Here is a 13,725-nt window from a genome sequence, read left to right as displayed (position 1 = left end):
CGTCAGCTTTTGGTTAACATTATTGCACTTCTTTTTTTGCTTTTGCTTAACTAGTTAGCAACCCAAGTCATTACATTATTGCACTTCTTTTCTTTTTTTTTTGCTTTTGGTTTACTAGTATTAAATGTAATAACTTTTTGCTTTTAATTAATTGATATTAAATGTAATAAGATATGAAATGATGCAAATACCATACTTCTTTGATTAAGGCAAACAAATTAATCAATTCAATTATTATTGATAATAAATGTAGATACAAGTAAAAAAATAATTCTAGAACTAAATTCTAGTATACTTAGAACAAAATCTAATACAAATCTCATATAATTACATGTACACTTTAAACTCCACAACAAAAATCTGGAACTCAAACGCAAATCTGATAACCCTGCAAATCAACAAAAACAAAGAAATTGATGAAATTAACCAGAAAAAAAACAATTATTAACGAATGAAATGAATAACTAAATAAATCTGGAACCTATTTTGCCCCAACCCCCACCCGAGCCAGCCTAACCCACCACCCAGCCCACCCAAACCCTAACACAACCAACGACCCAGCGCCCCATCACCCACCCGAACCCATCACCCAACCAAAATTTAGACAGAGGTGTGATTGTGTTTATGCATTCCTTTTAATACTGAAAGAGCAATGAAGCATTTCATATCACATTGTAAATTGAACAAAGAAAAAACTTCATACACACAAACAACTATCCCCTGAAATCTTTACACAGTTACATGCAAATCTGATACTTCCACATCATTTCCTCACTCCACATTATTTCCTTAAGGAAACACTTAGATAATCATACTAACAAAAACTCACCAAAATTACAGATCCAATTACCTCATTCATCATGAAAACTAGATCCACAATCCACAATATAAAAAAAAATAAAAAAAATGACTCGTGCAAAACCAAACAAACCCAGATCTCAAAACCAAATCTTCCCACCAACCCACATCACAAAAACAACAAAAATCAACAAATAATCAAGATTAAAGAAAAAAAAAATTCAGCAACAAGTCAACTAATGTGAGCCATATGACAAAGCAAAAGAGCCCCACACTTATCAGCAATAGATCTTAAACGTGCATAATCCCAATCCCTAGGATGAGCACTTCCACCACAAATTATCATTTTTGGCCTAAAGTCCAAAGCTTATCATAATGAATATACCCAGTTTGAAAATTCACCTTATAAGGTAAACTTTTAAAGTCCTAAACTTTCAACATCTTCTAAATGCTAAATACAATATCTTCTACATGCTAAGCATACTTCAAAGCAGCCTGGTATACCTTCAATTATCATACTTGAGCTCATGTTACTATGTTTACATCCCAGAATTGCAGGAAACAGGAGCCAAACCGTTGTGCATTATTTTCCATCATAAGCCTATCTGTAATCTTCATATATGAGGGTCAACCAGGTACAAGTTAATAACTACCATCTTATGGTCTACTACAGGTCGTAACAAAATAGAAAAAACATGTTTACCATAATTTCCACATTGTGTTCCAGTTGATTGTCAAACACCATCAACAAAACCAACAAGCAGAAGAAAATTGAGTACACCTTTTTAAGTTCTATAAACTACCTCAAATCAAGCAAAAGAAATTCAGCACAACATGTTACACACAAGCAAAGTCTGTGTTGCTATAGAGAAATTGCTTACCTCTCTGCTCTTGAACTTTTCTTCATATTGGCAGTCAACTCAGCAGTAGCATTACAGTGCTTCGTTGATCCTGCAGATTGTGAGTGTTAATTCTATTACATAAACATAAACTAACATTAAATGTAACTTAGTTTGAAAATAATTTTTCATTAAACAATTAACCATCAATTTTTTAATATAAAATAATCCCTAAGAGATTGGAGAGTTGACTTTGGTTTATCTCGGTCTTATCCTAAGTTTTATCATGGTTTATTATTAATGAACCAATTATCATCAAACTCCTAAGCACATACTGGTCATACACTCATATTCCATATCATAACATATACCAAAAAAAAAAAGCAAAATGAGCATCACAGTGTATGACTTTAGTCAATATCCTATATCAAATAACGACGATCTCATATAGTTCAATTCCAATTTTTTTCCCATGAGCAATATGAGTTTGAAAGACACCAGTAATACAGCTGAATCGACAGCTACAAGGACTCCAAGTAACAGAAAAAAAGACTACCTGCAGCTACCAGCCAATTTTAACTTGCATTAAGTCTATATTCTCTAATTTCAGGAACTTGTTACTTATTCTTGTTGCAGCCAGATCAAAAAAATTAGATCAAATCTTCTTTAGCTATACTAAACAACTTAAGATATTCATAAATACAAATTGAAACAAGACAGATTAGCATGATGATGATCAAATATCAATCAGAGAAGAACGAAAAAAAAACGAAAAACTGATTTCTGATAAGGGAATTAAGAAACCCTAAACCTATATCTGATAAGGATTTAGGGTTACACGGTACATCTATATCTGATATTTTCCCAAAAATAACCCAGCCCTAAATTGATTAAAAAAATTATACAGATTGATTCCTAAAAAGCGAACAACGAAAAAAAAAATTGATTTCCAAAAAAGACGAAAATTCATGCCCAAAAACCAGATCTGGAAACAACATTCATAAAACAAGAAACAACTCAAAATCTGAGAAAAATCAAAAGATGAAAACCTAAAAACCAAAGACAAAAAACCCAAAATCGCGAAATTGAAAAATTGAATAACCAAATCGATCGCAACTGGCCATGTTGTCGAACTTCATGAAGAAGATGAACTTCATGTTGTCGAACTTACCAAGTTTCAAATTCAGCAGGATTTCGTCGACTGTTATAGAGTTTGATACTGATGGTGGTGAAATGGGTTGATGAGAAATTAAAGGTGAGAGTGGAATAGATGAAGAAGAGGAGAGAGATTGATGAAAATTGAGGTGGGTAGTAAGAGATGGTAGAGTTGTTTTGTGAAAAAGGTGAGGAATTAGGCGTTGAGTCGCCATTTCTATGGAAACTGATTTTAGTTGCCTGATAAACGTTAAGGTTATACAATACGTCAACCTCTCTCATGGTTATTTTCATGGAGTAGTTCCTCACCACCTTGGTGATCTCACAAGAGTAGATTGCATTTGCGGAGAAGATGTATTGGGCTCAGCCCGTCTGACAATAAACAATACGTCAGACAGTCTGACCCAATACTTTTACTTTGTAGAATCATCTCCAATTTCAGACAAAAAAAAAATGAAATCAACAAAGGGATAATAAAGTAGACCTAAAAAATCTAGCCAAGTAAATAATCGGAGGTCAATAACACAAAAACTTAACAATCAAACAACTCTTTATTCTTTTTCATTTACAACCAAAAAATCACTCAACTTGGGAGGGGGCTCATCTTTTGACATCTTTCAAGCTCTAGGATTATCATGGCTTACAAAACCATCCCCTAAATCGCCACGCATACATCTAACGATAAAGACTTTGATAGGATATGCACATCAACGGTCCCGGAACATTCTTAGCAAATGAAGTACCTTTGTGCTTAAAATAACAATTAAAATGACCCAAACCCTAATTCCAAACCATAAAACTATAAAGCTGCTTCACAAAATCCATTCTAAAACTTCTGTTGACGAGCCGTCACATCATGATATTAAATTGGAAACAGATTACCAAATTAGAGAGACAAAAAGGAGCAACATAGGAGTATTAATCAACAAAACCAAATTTCACATTTCACTATAAATTAGCCAAAAGCTGCAAGATCTCGAAGCCAATATTCTAACTCACACCCGAAAACTCTCACATTTCATCAACTCTTTCAAGGAGAATCTCAATAATTAACCACATTTTAATCACCAACAATAAAATACACAACTACATATAAAAAGCATATGAATTCCCTCTTCTTACAACAAAAAAATGAATTAATTTACATGAAATCAAGAAATGATAGAACAAATAAGATCATACACCCTCTGTTTTTTTTTTATCGTTCTCACTTAGAATCTTGACACTATTCATACTTAGAAAGAATCTTCTCAATTTTTTTCAATTTATAAGAAAAAATATAATCATGTGGGATCTTGTTTGATTCGTCTCAATTAGTACATTATTAATATTCAATCGTTATAATTTTTACTAATATATGATGAAAGATATTTAAGTTCAAAAATGTGCATTGGAAGATGTGTAAATGGAAAATGAGAAAGATAAAAAAAAACAGAGGGAGTATCTCGCAAGAAACACACTTAAAGCATTTCCAATGGCGATGGGTTTGGTCATCAAATTTTCCTACTTACTCATGATTAGATCATTTCATGATCAAATATATCACCTCCACTCCACTCATGAGCAAAAAAAAACATCAAACTCCACTTTATCTCTCCTACTTTTCACTACCCCACCTCAACTTTCTCTCTCCTATTTCTCTTTGCTACTTCAATTAATAATATAATTTACATATTAAAAATAAAAATGAATCATCTTATGATTACTTAAAATTATAATAATTAATTACCAAAAATTAATTATCATTATTGGGTTATTAGTAAAATAATAATTAATTACAAAAAATTATGTATAAATATTTTTAGAAAGAGAAAGGTGAGGAGGAGAAGTGTTTTTTTTTTTTTTTTGTCTGAAATATATCAATATGGGTATCATTTTATAGAGGGGAAAAAATATGAATTTTGGTATTTTTTATTTATTTTTTTGAAATAGGAATTTTCTGGAAATTCCGTGGAAATTTCCAAAAAAAAAGACAGCAGCAGCCACGTGGCAGCTTGCCACTAGCCGGTTGTGTGTGACAATGCTCCTTTTGTCTTCAATTTACACGGTTCACATGGTGATGAGTTTTTTCACATGGTGAGCAATGACATGTTTTGTCATTTGGTGATGGGTTTTATATCACCAATGGGATGCATGTTTTTTTTGTTCAACCCAAAATTTCTGATTTTGGTGATGGATTTGATCACCATTGGGAGTGCTCTTAGATATTACCGCCTCATTTACTAATGACACAAAATTCATTCTTTCACATTGCAAAAAAAAAATTAAAAAAAAACCCTAATCTGAAACAGATTTCACAAATAGCATTTTCAGCAACAATAATCTTTCCGTCACTCTCCGAAACACATACAAAACGAACAACTATCAAATTAGGTTTCAAAGAGAGAAATTTAATACTAAAAAGTAAATAAAATAATTGAAAATAAAAACGCAATACAGAAATTGGAGGATGAGAGAGATAGAAGAGTGCTTAATGAGAACGAGGATAAATATTAACCAAAAGAAGAGATTTAACAACACAAAAATTGAACAAAAAATCATCCAACCAAAACCAGGGTAATTCTTTTTTACCCCAAATTACAATAACAATCATCGAAAATCCAATACCATCAACAAAGTATCAACTGGGTATAAAAAAAACAACAATAAAATGAAATATCAAGGAAAAAAGAAGAAAATAAAACCTTTTTGCAGGCTCGTAGGAGGTTGAGGAGAGAATGAGCATCGCCGATTGACCTTCGCCGACGTTATTTTTGCGCCGACGAGGAGAGAGGTTTCAGCGGCTAAGAGTGAGAGAGTGGTGAGAGAGTGAGAGAGTGGTGAGAGAGTGAGAGAGAGGTGAGAGAGAGAGAGGAGAGAGAGAGGGGTGAGAGAGCAGTTGAGAGAGGAGAGAGAGGGAGGGTCGTAGAGATGGCAACGAGTCGGACTTGGACCGGATTATGCATAATCCGACTCCGATCCTACAAGAAGTCAGATCATAAATCCGAGTTCGACTCCGACATCCGACTCCGAAAATCCGAATTTGACCCGACTTAAAATCCGAACATCTGACTCTAAATCCGACCCGGCTAAAATCCAAACATATGACTTAAAATCCGAACATCCGACTTCGAACTCGATCCAACTTATTTTTCTACCCATTTTTTATGATAAAATAATCTTCTATAATATAATAATCTAATCATTACACTTTATTCTAATAATCATATGGAAATCTTATATAGTACAACTAATCTAAATATTACTATTATTTTTAACAATCATTTTTTCAATGGAAAATCATATATAATACAATTGGCTGAAAGTCGAAGTTGGGCTATACATAAATAATACATTAACATAAATAAGAAAAAATGATTGATTGGCTTAAAGTCGGAGTCGGATTCGGATGTCGAATTATTTTATGAGACCCGACTCCTACCCACCTCCGACTCGGAGTCGGACTTTTTAAACGGAGTCGGAGTCGGATTCGGATTACTTTTTTGTCAGAGTTGATGATTTTTTCCTTCGTATCGGAGCGGACTAGGGTCGAATCCAAACTAGGTTGCGATCCCCTGAGGGGTGAGGGAGCAGCCTTTATCTCAAAGGTTGCGGTTTTAGGGTTAACCACAACCCTTCACATTAAGGGGTGCAGTTTTTAATAAAATTGCATCCCTTGCATCGCAGTCCTTGCCTTTTTTTCCACTAGTGTGCAGAGCGGCTGGGGCTTTGTAGATTGAGGCCAAATTAGACTCTTTATTAGTGGTTAGCCAAGTAAATGGAGATTATGAATGCAATGAAGCATCTATGAGCAAGTGCATATGTCTTATCAAAGATGATATTGAACCTTTAAAGAGTTTTTTGTTGGAGCAACTACGAACATTAGAAAACCATCAAGCAGATGGTCTTTCAAAATTCGCCAGCTCAGGTGATTGCGACATACCAAGGACAACTTTCTGGGAACTTAAGCTGACAGAAAATTGGGAAGGTTCTTATATGGTCGTGGAAGAAGTAAGAAGTGGAACATTCAGTCTTCAAGATCTTAATGGACGACCCATACAATGAACCTGGAATTCAGACACTCTGAAGATGTAGTCGGAAAAAGTGTTATGGCACAAAAAAAGAATTATGAATGTATGCATGTACCTCTTAGTGTTTTGCCAAGCAAAATTCATATTATACAATTGCTACCTTCTCTTTAACTTATGATTGTTTTTGTATTTTACTTAATTCATTCACTTTGGGGCACTTTTACCACTGGTTAACCACTGATCTTAATAACTTAGCTAAAAACTAAAGAAATAAATAACGTCAAGAATTGAGCTAAAAGAATGAATCATCCTAGTAAGGGATAATCATTTTTATGACGCACATTGCTTCCTATAGGAAGCCGGCCAGACAGTAATAAACCTTATTAATGGTGAATTATCTATACAAGCATGGTCAACCAAATTGTAATATTCCCTAGTAAGGGAAACATTATTGAAAACTATACATTGCCTCCTAAAGGACGCCAACCTGAAATAAGAAAAACCTTAGTAAAGGTATTTTACTTTCAAAAGCAAGGTCGACCAAGTAGTAATGACCCAAGTAAGGGACCTTTGTTAAAATATGAACACTACCTTCTAAAAAAAGTCGGCCAGAAAATGATAAGATGTATTCAACCAGGTTGGCAAGTGATATTATTACTATGGGAAAAAAAAACTAATAATTAAGCACGTTCAATTATGAGTCAAAGAAGTTTGACCTATGTCGGTCGATTTCCTTCTTGGAACCCGGCAAAGTCAGAACGATCCCAGTTTTAGGAAGGGGGGGGGGAGGAGGGAGTAACCAAGCCTTAGAACTTTTAAGACATACTCAGTCATGACGAGCGATTTGTAGTTCAAATCTTAATCATTCAGCATTGAACGAGTAATTTTGAACTTGGGCATATTTGTTTATGATTCATTAATCGTCCAAAATTGGATGAGTGTCTTTGGACTAAGGAAATTAGTCCAAGCCCTAATCGTTCAAACCAACATTTCGGATGAGTTCCTTTGTACTTGGGAACATTTGTTCAAGGTCAATAATCGTCCAACATTTAGGATGAGCTCTTTTGGACTTAGGCATATTTGTTCAAGGTCAATAATCGTTTAGCATTTAGGACAAATTCTTTTGAACTTTGGGCACATTTGTTCAAGGTTAATAATCGTCCAACATTTAGGACGAGTTCTTTTGAACTTGGGCATATTTGTTCAAGGTCAATAATTGTCCTACATTTAGGATGAGTTCTTTTGGACTGTGCTTACATATTGGACCAGTATTGGAAATTGTAATTGGTCAATATTTAGTCTTAGGGCAAGTATTGTTGGCTGTAATTTTGTGAGTACTTAAAATGATTTCATAAATGATTTACTTTGATATAAACTCTCTTAAAATCATTAAGAATTTCTTTAAGTTATTTGGATTATTTAAATCGTATATTTTATAAAAAGGGGTTATTTAGGAACTAACTTATATTCGTTAACATGTATTATAGACTCCGATTTCGTAGACGAGGAATATCAAGAGTGTTAATCTGTTCGTGAACTTAACTTTTGGACCATCTAAACATAAATCCCGTCAGCGTAAAACGAATTGATTACGTGATTATGTGCTTATAAAAATTTATAAGTATGGACTATAATTATAAAGTATCGACTTAATGCGGATTATGAATACGAATGACAAAATGGATAACGACTATGGATTTCGATCATGAATCATGACTATAGACGATGTACGATATGACAAAGATGGTTATTATAACGTTATTAAAATCGGTTAATATCATTTAATAATGTTATGATTATTATTAGTATATTATTATGATTATGTTTATTATTGTTATTATTACTATATACTCCCTCCGTTTCCTAAAGATCTTCCCTCTTTCCGTTTAAGTACGTTTCCGAAAGATCTTCCCTCTTTTACTTTTTATTTTGAATTTTGTTTTCCCCTTTTTACCCTCTCATGTCCCTATCATATGGTCCACCATTACATTATTAATTCATTTTACTCCATTTCTCTCTCCTCCTTTAACCTCTTTTTATTTGTTAATTTATCTTAAACCCTTTCTATCTCCTACTTTACCCATCCCACACCCAACACAAATGGATCCTCCTTGGTATCTGCAGGAACAGTAACTGTAACGCTCCGTATTTTGGAGTTAATTCGTGTTAATTAAGAAAATATAAAGAAGTTAATAAAAAAGTATTTAAGTATTATTTACAAAATAATAAGAATAGAATAACGATAATATGAGTTGGTTTAGTAAATTTCGGACTTTTGAAAGACTAAAACCGAGTTTATTTAGACCTAGTCATGCTAGACTATAAATAAAAGAGAAAAAAAATCAGAAACCCTAACCTTCTCTCCCAGCCGTCACTCTTAATCTCTCTCTCCCTCCCAATCTCTCCCTCTCCCTCAGCCAACTTTCATCCTTTCTCTCTCTCAGATTCTCTCTCCTCTCTCGTCAGTCTCCCTCACCTCTATTCTTCTCTCTCGTCGTCATCGACGGTGAGGGGCGAGCGTTGTGCGTGTGCTGCTGTGCTAGAGGGTGAGGGTTGTGCGAGGCTCGGGTACGTGAACCTTCGAGGGTGTGTGTCGGAGTTTGATGGTGTGCGACGAGGTTGGACGAGGGTGTTGTGTACGATTTTCGAAGTGTGCGAGCGAACGAGGTTGGTACAAGGGTGCGAGTGGTTCTGTCGGTGCGAGTGGGGTTTGTGCGACAGATCTTGGGGGTGTGCGAGTGAACGAGTGGTGCGAGAAGGCTCGAAGGTTTGTGCGAGCCTTCGACGAGGTTTAGCTGTGTGGGGCGCGAAGGCTATGCGACGTGGGTGGCTTCGTTGCGAGGATTGTGCGCGACCTGATTTTAGTTGAATTAGACTGTATAATTAGTTAAATTTATTATTCTGATTTTAGTTGAGAATCTGGTTTAGGTTTGTAATTAAGTAAGATGGGAAGTAGAAAAATTATAAAACTGTTATTGGTTGGAGTTACCATCTTATTATGCGTGACCTGATTTATGGGACATACGACTGTTGGATATAAGACTTGACTTTTGGACATAAGATCTAACTTTTGGACATAAGACTTTTGGACATAAGACTGGATTGGACCTAAGATTTTTGGACATAAGACGTGGTTGGACTTATGACTTAATTGGTTTGGTAAAAGTAGTGGACTAAGTATACTAACTAAGATTAGTTAACTATCGTTTATTTCGAATTATTCGATCGTTATGGTCTTAGTTAGGTATTAGTTGATATCGTTATCAAGGACGTAGCACTAAAGTATCTATTTAACGGTTTAGGTCCCAATTTCATAAGCGGCACGTTCGATTAAGACAGCGAAAATTCTCCGTTACAAGGTACGTACGCGTGACCTGATTTTAATTAGTTTAGACTGTATAGTTAGTTTAATTTATTATTCTGATTTTAGTTGAGAATCTGGTTTAGGTTTGTAATTAAGTAAGATGGGAAGTAGAAAAATTATATTACTGTTATTGGTTGGAGTTACCATCTTATTATGCGTGACCTGATTTTTGGACATACGACTGTTGGACATAAGACTTGACTTTTGGACATAAGATCTAACTTTTGGACATAAGACTTTTGGACATAAGACTGGATTGGACCTAAGATTTTTGGACATAAGACGTGGTTGGACTTATGACTTAATTGGTTTGGTAAAAGTAGTGGACTAAGTATAGTAACTAAGATTAGTTAACTATCGTTTATTTCGAATTATTAGATCGTTATGGTCTTAGTTACGTATTAGTTGATATCGTTATCAAGGACGTAGCACTAAAGTATCTATTTAACTGTTTAGGTCCCAATTTCATACGCGGCACGTTCGATTAAGACAACGAAAATTCTCCGTTACAAGGTACGTACGCGTACCAGTTTAATTCCAAGTATTAGTATCATGATTAGGTTGCAATTCATTTTATTGGAACCTAGAAGCATGATAGGGAACGTTTGATTGAGATTGTTTGGTTAGACATTTGTATTTTGAAATCGATATGTTGCATTGGAATGCGTAATTCTATCGTAAGTATAAATATGAGCATTATTAATCTGATCCATAGTGTAACAAGAGTGTTACAAGAGATACGATTTGAGCATTGTAATTAAGAGAACATGGAAATGACTCTATGTGGTTATGAAATGAATGGGCAGTATTAAAGTGAATTATGGCAATAACTTGTAGTTGGACTCCCTATAAGTGATGAACAATGGGGGGAGTGTGGGACTTATCCTACACTCCTACGCAGGCCTATTGTGACGACAGTAGTGTCCTTATATTTTTGATAACTCAAGTAGGCGGAAGGTTTCGTTCGATCTTGGGGGTATGCATACTAAGGTGATGGGTGTGAGACGGAACAAAACCTTATTTGCATTTCATCTAATAGACCAAGTTGTCTATTAAGGATATAGTAGCCCGTATGATTCTAGTAAGATGACGGTGCCCGTTCGATGCCAAATAAAGAAAGATTAAAGGATGTAACGTAACGTAGTATCATGCTTAAGATTGTTCATATGTGCATCATTTATGCTTTTATGTATTCCATGGTTCATTACGTACTCAGCATAGCTGATTGTGTGTTATTATGTGTTTGTTGACCTGTGATGAACCATTGACGCTACAATGAGGAGCAGACTAGGTGTGCTGGTGCTGCTGCATGATATCAAGCATATGGGGGCTAGTCTTTAGTTTTTGAAGTTAAGCAATTTGAATTAAGTATTATTGGATTTCTAGAACTTACTTAAATGGTTTGAGGTTTGAATAAAAGGGGTCGTCGATGATTCCTGAGTTGTATTTACATTTTTAATTCCGCTGCATTTCAATTTGTGCGACAATGATTTGAGTTACCATTTTTCTATTTATGCCTTGCATTCCATCGTGGCGGTAACACTCCCAAAGTCGATGCGACGTAGTTGTAGACGTGTATGAATTTTGGGGGTGTTACACTCCCAAGGTACGTATCGCGGCGATATGTTGCATTGAACTTGTATGTGTTGATTGTTTGTTTAATTGAAATGGTGAAAGATTCTTGAAATCTTCAAATATGACTAGATTAAGAGAGTGTACAAGGATAGGTCAAAAATGATGTTGGACTAAAAACTTATTTTAGTATAAAATTATTTCATTAATCGAAACAATCTTAATCCTACATGTGAATTTCAAAGTTAAATTGAGCATTTTAGCTCCTAAACATGTATATATATAATATATGTTTTTAAACCCTATTATATACAAAAGCTTAGACTATTTTATTTTCTTATTTTCGTAGATGGTTCACGACATAGGTTGTAAAGATTATTTGATGAAACAACCAGTAGGGGAGGATTGGGATGTTTGGGCTTTTAAGATGAAGGCTGCCATGGATTATAAAATCATGCAAGGGGAGCAGTGGTTAAGGTCTGAGTGTTATAGGATACATTTTATGCTTCAGTATGTCCTAGACATAGAGCCTTATAGATTCGTTCATCGTAGGTATGGAGATATGTGGACCGAAGAGGGGAATTTCAACAGAGAGAAGCATACCTACGGGCACTAAAATCTTCCTAATGAAAACATTTCCTAGCTGACCTCAAATACTGCGAGAATGAGTGGAGGATTCGTGAAACGAGAGGTCAAAACCCTTCTACTTCATCAGTGGGGGAAAGTTCGGGAACTAGGGCCATAGATGGGAGTTCTGAGAACCCAAGGGTCAAACCTGAACCACAAACGCCACCTAGAGGTGCAAAGAGGCCAAGATACCAAGCGTTTGAGGACGAGCTAGTACCTGAGAGCTACCAAAATCTTAGAACTGTCACCTACGTCTCTGATGATGAGAGGAACAATAGGACCTTTATTGTAGTAGTTGACGGGGATCATGATGCACCAGTGTTAGATGGGGAAAATGAGGATGAGGAACCACAGTGTTAGATGGGGAAAATGAGGATGAGGAACCACCCCCACTAGAAGATATACCTGTTGAGGAAGAAGAACCTGTTGAGGACGAAAATCTTGTTGAGGAAGAGGAACCTGTTGAGGAAGAAGAAGCTGTTGAGGAAGAAAATCCTTTTGAGGAAGAGGATCCCATTGAGGAAGAGGGTCCCAAGCGAGGAAGAAGACCCCATGGAAGACCAAGGACTCCTACTGGATGATATACCCATTGAGGACGACGAGCCTAATGCAGATGAGATTGACATTGACGAATTGATAAAGGATCCTGAATCAGAGGATGAAGCTCCCGCCATGTCCTAGCTCCTTTAGTCATATATTTAGGATTAGGATTTTTGTTTTATTTTGTCGTATTTATTCATTTGTTTATTTCAGTGTTAATAAGGCTTGCATGCCGAATAGCAAGTAGTATTACGTAGTTATTTATATATATATGGTATTTCTCTACAAACATTACATTTCCATTTTCAATAATAGTACATTATGTTATTCTTATTATTGATTGTGGCGTCTTATTTAAGATGTGTGTGGTTCAAGTCAGTTCAGACTTAATATTTGTTCGCAATAACTGGTTACATGTGCAATGTGTAATCGTTAGACGAGTAAAAGATTATGTGTAAGTCACTGAAATAGCTATTATGTTAATTTCAGCGCAGAATGGTTCGAACGGGAGGCACCTCTGAAACCTCTCTCAATATCGAGCAATCGATACGTGACTTGGTACAAATCACTGCCAACCTAGCCCAAGGTCACAACCTGATGGGGATCTATTTGAGAAGGTTCCCCGTAGAAACCCACCTGTACTGAACGGGAAAGGGGGACATGAGGAATTAGAGAACTGGGTTGGGGAATTCGACAAACTTTTATTCACCCTATCCTGCCCTGATAAGAAAACTGTTCCCTTAGGTAGCTACTACTACAGGGGATGCTCATTTCTGTGGACCCAAGCTAAGGACAACCTCCTGAGTCAACCTGGTTTTGG

At 35.5% G+C, this 13,725-nt stretch overlaps 1 long non-coding RNA gene across 1 annotated transcript; it reads left to right on the top strand.

The window, feature by feature from the left end:
• The first annotated feature begins 8,893 nt into the window (after positions 1-8,893).
• Positions 8,894-12,662, top strand: LOC130591908 (uncharacterized). Its single transcript, XR_008969849.1, has 3 exons — positions 8,894-10,161; positions 10,623-10,679; positions 11,453-12,662. It is a non-coding gene; the product is annotated as an uncharacterized LOC130591908 (long non-coding RNA).
• The last annotated feature ends 1,063 nt before the right edge of the window (positions 12,663-13,725 follow it).

The sequence above is a fragment of the Beta vulgaris genome, chromosome 6, assembly GCF_026745355.1.
Source record: "Beta vulgaris subsp. vulgaris cultivar EL10 chromosome 6, EL10.2, whole genome shotgun sequence".
Classification (NCBI taxonomy): Eukaryota; Viridiplantae; Streptophyta; class Magnoliopsida; order Caryophyllales; family Amaranthaceae; genus Beta; species Beta vulgaris.
This window is presented reverse-complemented; position numbering and strand designations above follow the sequence as displayed.